The following is a 12,843-nucleotide window of genomic DNA, read 5'->3' on the forward strand; positions in this document are numbered from 1 at the left end:
TGAGTCTCTGTTGATTTATTAATGGTACTTCTGAGCTCAAAGTGTGAAAATCTGGTGGAGACAGGGCAAGTTAGAACCAAATCATATTCTAGGAATGAACAAAGCAAGCAGCAGTAGTCATAGGAACTTCAATTTAGAGCAAGAAAGGACCTTAAAAACCATGGAGCTCAGCCCTCTCATTTTATACATGAGCAATCTGACGCCAAGAAAGTTTAATTGCCTTGCCCAAGATGCCCAAGGTAACAAGTCACAGAGCTGACTATTTGAACACAAGTCCTTTAACTCCAAATTCAGTCTTTCTACTATGACCCCTGGCTCAGTCAGAGCCAGAAATTAGCAGGATTCCAGATCTAGGAGCTAGGAACGAAAGCCTGATCTCTATACAGAAGCAGCAGGTAAGGAGACAAGGGGGGTGGAATCCAAGCAGGATAAAGGCAGGGGAACAGGACCAGAAGGAAAAAGAATGCTGGACTTTGAATATTTTTCTTTTGCACAAAACAGCATTCCACAACACTGCCATTTTGTAGCAAGGAATCTTAATTCTTCTTGTGCTAAGGATCCCATTTGGCAATCTGGAGACACTTATGGACCCTTCTCAGAATAAAGTTCTTTTAAATACATAAAATAAAATACAAAGGAGCATAAGAAACAGAATTCTATTCAATTATAGTTATCAAAATTTTTTCTGTTTTAAGCTAAAAAACTCCAGTTTGAGTCCATTTTGGTAGCGATGGAGAGTAGCCAGTCTAATCACCATCTCTACCCCTTCATTTTTCCCAGCCTTCTACCACATATAGAAGGAAATATATCTGTAGGACCCAGCATATCGGAATGAACACACATGAATTAAAATAAAGTCAAAATGCATTGCTATGATTTTCTATGACTTATTTAAGTGGCTAAGACATTGCAATGTAATAAAACCAGCAAAAAGGACTTTGGGTCAGACAATCTTAGACTTAAATTCTTGTTCAGCTATTTTCTATCTATGTGGCCCTCACTTATCTGGGCTTGTTTCCTCATTTGTAAAATAAAGATTTTAATATGGCTCAAGTAAATGCCATTAAATTTCCAGAGTTGTATGTCTTTGACACTCTATTGGGAGTCAACATGGTGTTGCAAACTCACTTAGGGATAGAGAAAATCTGAGTTCAAATCCCATTGAGATTTACTAACTATATGGCAATGGGCAACTTACTTGAAATCTTAGAGCCTCAGTTTCTTCAGGTGTAAAATTAAAATAATATCTGAATCACTCAACTCATTAGCAATTGTATGAATCAAATGAGTAAAGAACTTTGTAAAACTTACAGAGTTATCATTATTTTTAATGTAGTAAGCTAACCAAAAGATATACTTATTTATGTTTTAGCCCTATCAAAAATTAATTTAACAATAAACAGTTAAGATATCAAAATGATATCTGTTGGAAACAGCAGAATGAATGAATTTTTTTTATTCTTCTATATCCAAAGCTTCTAACAAGGACACTCAGCAGTCAAACAAAACCACTGTGGCCAGTGAAGTTAAAAAAAAAAAAGGATACCATGGACTAGTAATTAATAGACTTTTACTAGAATAGTCATATCTAAATGTCTAAGAAGAATCTTATCAAGACTAATGTCTATACCAGTTATGTCAATGTATCATCCATTCCCATTAGCTAGTACTCAGTCACTGGGAAGTTGTTGAAATTACAATAACATGGCCCTTCCTAATTGATTTAAATCTTACTATCTTCCCAATGTTTCTTTGGTCCCACCAACATCCCAATACTATCCAAGGTCCTCAGAGAGGATGAGTAATTCTGAGACAAATAATGGTAAACAATCTTCTCTGACAATCTCATTAAAATAGGCTCTTTGGATATCTCTCTTTCTTCTGAGAGTGACCAAACAATACTAGTCAAAAAGGACCCCTGTTATATTTTAAAGAAATCTGTTATATGAAGGAAAGTTGATTCCTTTCATGAGTCGCACCAGTGTAGAACTGGCAGATAAGTAACGCCACAGGTCTGCAGTTAATGGGGAGGAGGAGATAGATTTGAGTCAAAAAATGCAAAAAGATAACACACGAAGAAATACAACTAGACTAACTCCTTAATTTCAAGAGTAAGGTTAAAGTAATTTCATACTTAGTAATATTTTGTAAAATTTTGACTTGAGTGAGAGATGTGAAAGCCAAAAAAATTGTGTTAGGGGCTCAGGGAAGGTAAATATGGATGTAGGAGCTCCCTGTGAGGAAATTCTTTTTTGCCAGTACAGATTGTCAACTGTTCCTGCCACTTACAGTCTTAGTGAATTACCTAAGATACAAAGGTTAAAATTCTTACTCACCATGACAAGAATTATTGATTCCTGTTATACCCCCCATATATTATATATGCATAAAGGTACTAATTTCATACCCACTGCATTCCCAGAATTCTCTAAGCAAAAAAATGGAGTTGGATGAATACAGCAAGAAGAAATTGGAATAGAAACTGCAATACATCAAAGAATGTACTAACATAAAATAGGGCAAGAAAAGGTTAGTTACAACAGCTACCCAAACCTTGAGTACCCAAAAATTTCTTTACTTTGTTATGGTACAGTACTACAGATTCTGTCCATGGTGCTGGATGCAAACTATACCTCCAAGCCAGTGATGGTGAACCTTTTAGAGACCAAGTTCCCAAACTAGACCGTCACACAGCATGTGAGCCGCCCCCCCTTACTCAAGACAGGGGAGGGAGGGAGTGCACCCATTGGGCAGCTGGGCAGAGGGACAGTTGAAGTGAAAAATGTCCTCAGTCATGGTGGAAAGGGGGAGCAGAGCAGCCCACTTCAGCACAGGTGCCAAAGATTCCCCCAGATGGCCCCAACCTATGGGATTATTGACAGAGACAACCCTTCAAAACCCTCTGATTCTGTGAAAACTCACATGTCTCCTTTCTGCCCCCAAATCCAGAAGGATGCCATGTCTCTTTGTTGTCAATGAAACACATTAGACCTATTTTTTAAAAACTAACTCTGTAGAGATATCAAGGTCACAGTGAGCAGCAGGTGAGAGTTTTCAGAGCTATTTGCTAACCAAGAGCAACACTGGACAGGACCAAGTAGAAAGAGGTATTTTCAGATGGAAAGAATATGTTAAAATAGCACATTGTCCCCAATAAAGTGATAGCAGATTAGTAATGTATCATTCTGAGCCCTGCTTCCTGAAGAACAAGTATATTTTCCATTTCAATTGAGCTTTGCAAATGCAGCCTTACAAAGACTCTAACATAAAAATAATAACTGGCCAGGCTATCAAAGCCTCACGTTTTTGGTACATTCAGCAGAAGGCTCTGGCCTTTAGTTGCCATAACAACACAGATGCTTAATCTTCAAAGAGCTTATTACTAGTATCTTGTCCCCCCAGGGAGGTTATTACTGTTCCTGTATAACTCTTGTAGATATTGAAACATATACATACCAAGGGTTCAAACTACCTTCACGCAGGAGGTCAAAACCTATGCCACAGATGCTATAAAAGTGAATTCTTTCCTCCCCTTTCTTTTCCCCCTTTTCTATTAACTCCTGAACAGCCAAACTAGAGCTACAAAAATTATTCAATGAGTTCTCGGGTCAGTTTATAGAATCTACTCCATTCAGTAGTTCAAATGTAAGTCCCAGATGTCTAGCCTTAACATGCAAGCTCAGGATTAAATTCCTAATCCTTTTACCACCCAAACAATGAAGTTCAGGATCAAGAAAACATTTTGGCCAACTGGTGCCCCATTTCAAATTAATCTGCGATTCAATCAGATTGCTGTTATGTTTTAAGCGGGGGAGGGGATGGTGCAGCTGGTAATAACTTCAAGCTTTTAGTTGCTATACTAGCATTTTATCATCAAAAAACTCTATTAAAGGACCAAGATATTTCTTTTTAAAAAAATGTTTCAAGTGCACCCACCCCTGAAGATGTAGCAGTGTCCAGAGGCAAGTCAAGGGGTCCCTCATCCTCTGCCAGGGAGACAAATGCACTGTCTACTGAGAGGACATCCATGTCGATGCACAACCTTGTCCAGCTCCCCAGTGACTCCCTGTCACTTAGAGCCACATATCGGTAGTGGGTCATGATGGATCCAGAAGAACTGAACCAGAGACTTCCCAACCCAGGGAAACCTGGCAACTACAGCCAACGTTACCACCCCAGCTCAGAGGACAAGACAGAAAAAACACACGCAGTTGCAAGAGGCTGAGAACACAATCCTCTTGGTAGCACTTCTAATCCCTGGGGCATTTTTTTCTCCTTCCAAAACAGGAGTCTATACTAACTGACTATAAAAATGGGGGTGGTTTTTTCTTTAATATTTAAAATTTTTATTTTATTCAATCTATCAGAAAGGCCAAAAAAGTGAGCCAACCATCAGTAATTGTAATAATCATTTTTAAAAATCAGTGAGGTGTGACAGAGAGGCAAGTTATTGTTACTAGCTGCATAAGCACAGAAATATATATTCTCTTCTCTTGCTTATTCATTTTACATATTCACAATCACTTTTACATTCTAAAAAAAGGATTAAGAAAAATCAGGGAGAAGATAAAACTCTTGGACTGGTGTAAATTGGCTGAAATCTGCTGTCTTTCTTTGGAATGAATACAGTCAGTTGGCCACTGCTTCTTCATAATTTATAGAAAAAAAAGCCAAAGAATAATCACAGCCAATACCAATCAGCTAGGGAACTGCTGCCATTTAGATGCTGGAAAGAAAAGGAAAAAAGTCCATTCCTAAATAACACCTGCCCTCATTTGGGTACTGCTCCAGTCACCCCAGGTTGAAGGACTACATTGTTCTCCTAGCAGTGAGTGATTTCTGCTGTATACTCTACTTAATCATCATTGTGGTTTGTGTTTAGTTGCCAGAAAATAGGTTTTCTACCCCACATTCATGCAGAGAACAAAAGAAGATAATACAACTGTTATTTTAAAGGTTTAGGAAAGGGGAAAAATCAAATTTTCATTCTGATTCTCAAGTAATTGGGGGTCCTAGCACAGATTACTTTTAGTCATGGGGTTCTTTACTTTTTTTGTGCCAAAGATCCCTTCCTGGAATAATTTTTTTAAAATAACATAAAAATAAAATAAAAAGATTACAAAGGAAATGATTATAAGAGATACAGTTATCAATTTTTTTAAGTTCACATTCCTAATCCTTGTTTAGTCACCATCTCCCCTCTCATACCTTTCTCCAACACACAAAAGGAAATGGCAATTCTGAGATCAGTCATACAGGCAAAGGAAATCAAACTCAAAATGTTTTGCTGTTATTGTATACATATTATAATATTTTTAACAGCAAATTCACAAACCCCAGGTTAAGAACCCATGTTAAAAATCTTCATACTGTTTTAGTAGCCTGGCTAAAAATCTCTAGTAAGTCTCTATTTAAAATGACCCCTTAGACAGACCCTAAAAAAGATAAAGTCAAAACAGGTGATTTAGACATTAGAGAAACATGGAATAGTTTATCTGTCAGATTTATGAATGGGGGAGAATTTATGACCAAATGAAATAGAGATGATTATGTGATATAAATTGGATAAATTTAATTATATGAAATTTTAAAAGTTCTGTACAAGCAAAACCAATGCCTTCTGAGTTTCATATAGTACCCTTGGATATTACTGAAAGATGTAGAGAATGGGGTTGGGAAGAATGGAGATGAAAAAGAAACTGTGAGAGAGCATGGTATAGGAGAAACAACAGTAAAGTATTTTTTAAAAAAACACTAGGAATGAGTATATTTTTCCACTAAATTGTGTAGATGTTTCTGGTTTCCAACCAGCTTTAGCTAGAAAACTATAAGTGTCATGAGATGACATCTCATGGAAAACTTGGACCATTTCCCTTCCCATCAAAAAATATATTTTCTATAAGGACAAATTTGATGAGCATTCTTTTTTTTTATTACTTCAATATAAAATGGTGGCGAAGGGGGGCGGGGTTTGAGGCTAAAGCTAACCTCTCCTTTTTATTGTCACCTGAAGTCATACTTGCCCTTCTTATGTATTTAAAATTTCTTTTAAGAAAGTACCTTAGATTCCTGAAGATGGAGGCCCTTCAAAGAGAAAACTAAACTAAAAGTGAATGCAAAGTAGTTAAGCAATCATAGGTCTGTTTTCACTGGTATAGCCCAATAATGGCAAATAAATTAATGTGACAGAAACGGGGCTTTGGAGAATGCCCAACAGTTCTATGAGTGTCTCCTGCTCATTAGAAAGAGGGTTGAATTTTTTTTGGCCTTTAGAGACTTGGGGTTGGGGGCTCTGAAATTCATACCAGCATCCTTAAATTGTTTAAATATTTTTCATGAATTTTCTCATTCTTCATCAACAGTTGATCCAGGTCACTCCTCAGGTCATCCAATAAGCTTTTTATTAACTCTAAATTATTCTCATTGGTTTCAGTTTTTACTGAGTAGGTGGCCAGACTGCCCAAGGCAGTTCTAATCATTTTCATCTGATTCCAGTTGGCTTAAGGAGGAACTTAAGTTATCCATGGATGCCAGTTTTTCTAGATAGTCAGGAGGAAGAGAACTGTCCCAATGGGCTTTCCCAAGCAGAGTGAAGACTTGTTTCTGCACCTCTGTAGGGGAGTTTGTGGCTCTTGGAAGCTCTCTCATGTTTCTCTTCAGTTTCTTCATGTCAGAGAGAACTGAGATTTCCCAAGTCTTCTCACAGTTTTTTTTGAAGCCAGCTTTATCTGCATTCAATAGATGGTGGGAGGCCATGATGCCTTCAAGGTGTTCTCAGAGAGAAGCCAGCTGATGTTCATGCTCTTCACTCTTGGAAAGAATGGATTGCAGAGTTTTCAGCTGTTGAGAAGACTCCATCTAGATGGCCCAGAGGATGCTTTCCAGATGCTTGAATTTGGATTTGAAGATATTACTGCTCTTCTGAAGAGAGTCTAGGGTTTTGTTTTGTATAAACAAAAATTAGAGGGGATTCAGAAGGCTGGGGAAAATTTTTCAGCAAGTTTCTCTAATAAAAGCCACATTTCTCAAATATATAGAGAACTGTTTCAAATGATAAATGGTCAAAATATTGATGTGGTCTTATGAAGAGTCAATTTTCAGATTAAGAAATCAAAGTCGTCTTTAGCCATATTTAAAAAAAAAGGTTTAAAATCATTGTTGATTAGAGAAATGCAAGTCAAAACAATTTTGAGATAGCCCCTCATACTCTCAGATTGGTTAACATGATAGTAAAGGAAAATGATAAATGTTAGAGGGGATGCAAGAAAATTGGGACACATTCATTGTTGGTAGAGTTGTGAACTGATCCAAACCTTCTGAAGAGCAATTAGGAATTATACCCAAAGAGCTATAGAATTGTGCATACACTATGATCCAGCAATACTACTACTAGATCTGGGTCCCAGAGAGAAGGTAAAAAGGGAGGAAGTCCTATTTGTACAAAAATATTCACAGCAGCTCTTTTTGTGGTGGCAAAGAATTGGCCATTGAAGAAGTGTCCATCAATTGGGGAATGGCTAAACAAGTTGTGGTACATCACTGTAATGGAATACAACTGTGCTATAAGAAATGACAAACAGGAGGATTTCAGAAAAACCTGGGAAGACCTACATGAATTGATGCAAAGTGAAGTGAGAAGTAGGAGAACATTGTACACAGTGAGAGGAATATTATGCAATGATCAACTGTGAAAGACTTAACTATTCTCGGCAATACACTGATCCAAGACAATTTGGAAAGGCTTATGATGAAAAATGCTATCCACTTCCACAGTAAGAACAGATGGAATCTGAATGCAGATTGAAACATACTATTTTTCACCTTTTTTGGTGTGGTTTTGTTTGGGGGGAATCTTTTTGCCTTTTATGTTATGAGTTGTCTTTCATAATATGACTAAAATGGAAATATGTTTTGCATAATCACCTAGATCAAATATATATATATATATATATATATACATACACACACACACACACACACACACACACACACACACGCACATATATATATATATATAACCTAGATCAAATTGCTTGCCATCTCTGGGAGTGGAGGGGAGATGAAAGAAGGAGGAAGAGAATTTGGATCTCAAAGTTTTGGAAAATGTATATTAAAATTGTTATTATAAGAGGTAGCTAGCGGCTCAATGGATTGAGAACTAGCCCTGAAGATGGGAGATCCTAAATTCAAATCTGGCCTCATGCTCTTCCTAGCTGTATGACCTTCAGCAAGTCACTTAACCCCAATTGTCCAGCCCTTACTGCTCTTCTGTCTTGGAACTGAAATTTAGCATCAATTTCAAGATTGATAAGAGTTTAAAAAGATGATAAGGCTTTAAAAATTTTATGATNATATATATACACATACATATAACCTAGATCAAATTGCTTGCCATCTCTGGGAGTGGAGGGGAGATGAAAGAAGGAGGAAGAGAATTTGGATCTCAAAGTTTTGGAAAATGTATATTAAAATTGTTATTATAAGAGGTAGCTAGCGGCTCAATGGATTGAGAACTAGCCCTGAAGATGGGAGATCCTAAATTCAAATCTGGCCTCATGCTCTTCCTAGCTGTATGACCTTCAGCAAGTCACTTAACCCCAATTGTCCAGCCCTTACTGCTCTTCTGTCTTGGAACTGAAATTTAGCATCAATTTCAAGATTGATAAGAGTTTAAAAAGATGATAAGGCTTTAAAAATTTTATGATATATGAATGGCAAAAAATAAAATATTATAAAAAATAAAATCACCTCTTAGAAAAGAAATTGACTGTCTAAGGCAGCTAACTATTCCTATAATTGCTAATAAAGGAATCCTGGCATAATGGGAAGAGCTGCCCTGGATTCAGATTGAGAGGATATCCATTCAAATCTTAGTCCTAATACTTACTTTGTGAACTTGGGGAATTAATTTCTTTTCTTCATTTGTAAAATGACTACTATTCTAGCTTTAAATTTATTAGAAAGCTCTTAGGGTCTCAGTTTCCTCAAGTGTAAAATGGGAAGGATGATCATATTTGCATTGCGTGCGTCATAGGATTGTTGTGTGGGAAGTAAACTTTAAAGTAAACACAAACTATTCTGATGTTGCTATGGATGCAGTAGGTGCTCAATAAATGACAATGCAATCAGAAGATTATTAGCAGAGAGTGTAAGCTGCTTCTGATACTTGGTAAGAGCTCAATAAAATCAGATATTAAGAGTTGATCACATGGTGGGGGATGGTAGAAAGAGAGAAAAAATAACCTCAACTAAAAAATAGTGATGTACTGTACTTCTTTCAGCCAGTCAACAAGATTTATCAAGTTCTTTCCTATTCTTAGCTCTTCTATAATTGTTCACTTCATTGCATCCCTTTATGAAAGGAAGGAAAAAGAAGAAAATGACTATTGTCAAGTTCGTTTGAAAATTATTCAGTTGAGATCTTCCCCTTGCTGCAAAAAGGGAAAGAAGAGGGTGGTGTAATAAACTCTGAGAAAAAAAAATCTTGACATTATTCCAATCTCTGGCATTTCCCAGCTGTTTGACCACAGGCAAATCATTTTCCTCACCCATAAAATGAATGAATTGGAGCAGATGACCTCTGAGAGTTCCTTCTAGCACTAATATTATGTGAGTCTGAGATGAGATGCCTTCTTTCTCTTAATGTAAAACTAAGACAAAATTTTCCAATCTTTCTTTCTCTACCCACTGAAAATTTGAATCTTATGAGACTCCCTTATGACTTCAGCCCATCTTTGCCAACAAGCATCTTTTCAAGAAGTATATTGAAGTGAGATTTAAATTTCTACACAGTAGCCATCATATCTTTCCCATAAGTTGTAGTGTAGCACCAAAAAATAGAGGAAATACTTAGTATTTATAAGCATGAAGAGGTAAATGCAGAACCTCTGAATAGAAAGCATTTCATTCATGTGAAGAGAAGGAGTACACTGCATGGGAGCCTTTAAAGCTCCACAGCACTGAGAAGCAACATTAGTTCTGAAATTTAAGAAAGCCTTTTCCATTACAATACTGGGGATTACCATAGATGTTTCCAAAAGTCCATTCCTCTAAACATATTCATTCACAAATATGATTACCATTGATTCAGAATCTTCTGCCCTTTCAATCCACAAGAGACCCCAGGGGATTTCATCCTCTTACCTCTTTAACTCAGTTGGTCTGAGATAAAGTGAGAGGGAAAGAGCAAAATAGCCCCCAGCAAGATCCATAATGTTGGTTTCAAATTGGTCTGAAGCAAAAGAAATAGACAAATCTCACTGAATTCATGCCTCCCTCTCTCTGTATCATCTGTGAAAGGTCTCAGGCCTGAGCTTTCTCATTTACTTTGTAGGCTATAATCACATTCAGAATGGAGAAACACAACTCTCTAGGGATGAATTCTATTTTCCTTAAACAGAAGGAGAGGGGGAAATAAAGAAATCTGCAGCAGTCTGACACCACTAAAAGGTGTGTGTTGCTCTGTTAATTTTATGCCCCTTATTTGTCATCCTATAATTCAGCAAATGTAAATGCACACTGCTAAAATACTCTCATAGGTTATCGCCAGGGTCCTCAGGTCAGTGGTGAAGCAAGAGAAAAATTGGAAATTACAACATTAATTCACCAAAAGAGCAGAGTGGTTTGTTAACCCCATGCTGCTTCCTGAAATCCTCACAGATGTTACATCAAAGCCCATTCACTGCTTATCCTTCATGGAGAAATGAAGCTAGATCTGGGACTAACAAAGCCCTTTACTTTATGTCACATATATTCCTGAAATAAATCTCTTTGTCAATGCCACCTCTTAACTTTCTTCAAGGTTCTGTCCAAATTCTAGCTACCATAGGAAAATTTTTTCCATTCTCTCTTTAGATGTTTGTGCCTTCCTCCTTGATATTAGTTTGTATTTATATTCTGTATGTGTTTTATTTGCCTTTTTATTTTATTTTATTTTTATTCTCCAAAGGAGGATAGAGACACCTTATAGGTGGGACCTAATTTTTCTTTATACCACAAATAACTTAGTATGTGGCAAGCACATACTATAGGCAAGGTCATTTGTGATAAAGATGCTTATTGACCTGAATAGGCACCTTGGAGGAATCACAAACTCTTTCATCCTCAGTTTCCTTATTTGTAAAGAATGAGGAAGGTTCTGACTAGAAATAGATAATCTGCAATGACCCTTCCAATTCTAAAGTTCTATAAATCTATAATTTCCTACCTACAATACAGTTGATGGTGCACCTGCCAAGTCTTTTTTTTACCCTTCAAGTTCATTCTAGGCATGTAATGCCTCTCTAGAGAGGCTGTCTGGTCTTGGGTAGGATACAGATGACAGGAGAATTCTTCTATCTTTTTAATTTTTTAGTTCCTAATTACTTAAAATGCATCATTGAGGTTGCAGGGGTTATAGAGTCTTCCCAGGGCCTGCCTGATGCAGGGGGTTTCAGAACAGGTTCTCTTACTCTGCTACAGTGCCAATAAAATAGTGCCAAGAACTAAAAGTTAGGCACTGGATTGTTCAACGTTAGTTGAACATCAGGAACCAGGCTAGAATACAAGCTAGGTCACAGGATGTCTCCATGATCTGGAGGTTCCCTACCTAACATAGTAAGGTTGGCTTATAGATGTAGGTACTACCTATCCAATTATAGGGTAGACCGAATGTCAGAGGCCCCTTCCAACTTCTGAGTTTCTGTGATGATGTGGTATACACACAGACTTTTCTTTCTTTCTTGACCCTTTCCTCCTAGTCTGTCTGTCTTGCTTCTCTATTTTGTATCTCCAGTGCTTGACAAAGAGTAAATACTTACTAAATGTATTTTCATTCATTCATTCTAGATTAATGTAAAACATTAAGATGCTTAGTGTAAATCAGATTTTTACAAAAGGCTAACTCCAAGATATAGTTAATTAGGTCAAGAAAAGTTTGATCAGAGAGATTAGTTTAGGAACTCTAACATTCCCACTCATTTGATGATATACTTGTCAACATGTAATGTTGATCTAAAACACTCTACTGTTTTTAGTTTTAGAAGTTCCATTGTCTATTTGCACATAATTTTTGATTTCAGCAAACATTTATTAAACACTTACTGTGTGTGCAGCTTTCTACCTCTTTTGTTGGCCCTTGTCTTCCCCCATAAGACATTATACCTACCTTTTCGTTACGAAATGTAACATCTATGAAAAGTAAATTCTTTGAAGTAGTTCAAAACAGAATCATAAGCAAGGTAAACACTCCCATTTACTTCTTTAAAATTAAAGTTTTCCTTTGGGTACCAGAATCCAGTTTAGGGAAATGGCAAGGTATGATTGTCAAAAGACAATGCAAATCAGAACAAGACAAATGACTGGTAGTGATAAAGAGCTCCAAAGTGGGGGTACTGGAGGCTCCTTTGGGAAGGACAAAGAACCGCAGTGTCTCATTTTGGCACTACTCATTTGACTTTCCTTTTCAATTTTACGTATGTTCACCTAGAAGACTTTGGGAAAATGAATGATAGAGAAGATGGGCTACTCAAATGGTGATGAAAAGGGATGACAGATAGATAACCAGAACGCACCATTATTATCCACTAGATGTCAGAGGTAAGTGATGGGAGAACCTTTAGCATGTGGGGTTGACCCCTTGTGGCGAATTTACAGAGTATGAACAAAAGTTACACAGGATGGGCAGGCAAGGATGGTTTCAAAGTGCATCAATGGAAGGAGCATCCTAAATGATGAAAGGGAGATTCACTTGTATATAATACATAAACACAGTCCCTTTAAGACAGGGGTTCTTAACCTTCTTATGAGTCATGGACTCCTTTAACAATCTAGTGAAACCTTTAGATCAAAGCTTCTTTAAATATA

At 37.0% G+C, this 12,843-nt stretch overlaps 1 protein-coding gene and 1 pseudogene across 1 annotated transcript in view; one reads left to right on the top strand and one right to left on the bottom strand.

Annotated features, from left to right (window-relative positions):
* RPS6KA2 (ribosomal protein S6 kinase A2) overlaps positions 1-12,843 on the bottom strand; it is a 538,080-nt gene that overhangs the window by 425,698 nt on the left and 99,539 nt on the right. The gene's annotated exons all lie outside the window — the stretch shown is intronic.
* The window catches only part of LOC123244634, a 44,669-nt pseudogene continuing 35,928 nt past the window's right edge, over positions 4,103-12,843 (top strand).

The sequence above is a fragment of the Gracilinanus agilis genome, chromosome 4 (assembly GCF_016433145.1).
Source record: "Gracilinanus agilis isolate LMUSP501 chromosome 4, AgileGrace, whole genome shotgun sequence".
Lineage (NCBI taxonomy): Eukaryota > Metazoa > Chordata > Mammalia > Didelphimorphia > Didelphidae > Gracilinanus > Gracilinanus agilis.